Genomic DNA, 2,009 nt, shown 5'->3' on the forward strand with positions numbered 1-2,009 from the left:
CAGGTGCCCCAAGGTGACCTGGCACGTCGGCACCGCCTGGGGACATTCTCATGACAGATGGGGGGGTGGGTCAGTCCGTGCCTGTTAAGTCTGTGACCAAGGTGCAGTGTTGGCACAAACGACATAGCGGTTTGGCTGGCCAGGCTTGTGTTTGTGAAAACTGGACCCATCATTCCACAGAGGTTTGAGCAGCCAGCCACAGCCTTGGGTCCCTTATGACAAGAACCAGTTGCAAAGCCAGGAGCTGGGGCGACTCGCTCTGCAGCCCAGCAGGACAGCGCCCGCAACAAAACCCTGAGCCATCTACTCTCCCAGAACACTTATGGACAGAAATTGCATAAGTCAGTATTTATTTATTTACAGACCATTACAGTTTATCATATCAATTGCCAAAAGCATATAACATTTTGTTTTTCTTTTTTAAAAAAAAAAAGTAACCAAAACAAAATAACTCCAAAAGTCGACGTTAAAGTAGCATTTTCTAGGAATGCTTGGAGAGTTTAGTCTTTTCCACAAATCGTTTTCTTTCTTTTAGGCTGATTAATCTAGCATCTCATGCTACTTTAAGATTACTTTTGGCTATTTCCTAAAATCAATTTCTTCGGTGCTAAATATTGTACCTCTGACATCCTAGAAACTTGATTCTTCCCTGTGATCAGATGTTTAATGTTTTTCAGCCAACAAGATTAAATGCCTTTTGGAAAAACTAAAGCCTGAATATGTGCGCATTTTAGCAGCAGCAAAGGGTTAAATAATAAATAAGAATACTACCTCTTGGAATTAAATGCAGTTTCCGTTAAGAAAGTTTTAAAAAAAAGAAACAAGAAAATAAATGAAGAGGACATTCTGACTTTTACCACAAATCAGCTATTTTACATTGCTTCTGTCCCCTCCCCCCGCCCAGCATATTTCTTAATTCCAAATGTTGGACTTAGTTTTTCTTTAATGCACATCCACAGGAGGCCCTGTCCATTCTGCCCTTTGGACCAGAGATGGGCCCTCACGCTCATGACAACCAGCCAGGTGCTTCTACTTCGAAACAGCTTTGACCCACCAGTGGCACACTTCTATTTTTCACAGAGAATGTGCATCAGAGCAAAACAAAGTTGGAATATTAAATTTTAAAATTAGTTACATAAATCCCAACACATTGTTTAACTGTCACTTTCCATTTCCCACACAAATGGCTAGAAAGTGTTATAGGTGGTATGAGAATTTGTTATAAATTTCTTTTTCTTAAATATTGCTTTAAGAATTTGGCTCTTTTCTCCTTAGTATATAGTAAGAAATAGTCTCCCTTGCCCAAGGGCAAGTTTCAAAATTATTGCTACTAAACAAATATGTATTCTTATGCTGTTCAGCATCAAATGTTATAAAAGCCTTGTAAAAGATAACCTATAGAGTAACCTCCCCTCTAAAAAAATCGAGTGCTTGTGAAGACCATTTTAAAAAACAAAACACAGTCAACAAATATATACTTTCCCCCTCATTGTCATGATCGATGGAGAGTTATGTTGCATTTTGCAAGTTTTACTTGAAGGATGCTTTCACCAGGTATTATGACAGGTCACACCGAGAGCAATTTTCTATAAAAGGTGTTACAATAACCCCTATGGTACTTGTGTAATTTCATATTTGAGAGCCAAGTGCACAAATAAGAAGTTTATAAGAATTACCCTGTTGTTCTGACTCTGATTCTTGTCCCCTAAAAAAGAAGAAAAATCTGTGCCAAGTAAGCTTTTTTTTTTTTTTTTTTCCTTTTTGAGAATTCTAAACCAGTACAATGTTTGATATGAGTCCTGTTGTTCTGGAGATCGACTAAAATAAAAGCACAGTTATCGTTTAGCTTTGGTATATTCTGCGATACATTTAGACAAGTAGAATATATACCAACCCTTCTATTTTCCAACCGTGAAGTTACAATGAGGGAGGAAGTAACTTATGAGAGAGAAAATATTACAGACACAGAATAAAAGTTTGAGACCCAGTTTATCTTTAATCCTCTGGGA

Source organism: Grampus griseus (genome assembly GCF_964374135.1).
Source record: "Grampus griseus genome assembly, chromosome: 18".
In the NCBI taxonomy this organism is placed as follows: domain Eukaryota; kingdom Metazoa; phylum Chordata; class Mammalia; order Artiodactyla; family Delphinidae; genus Grampus; species Grampus griseus.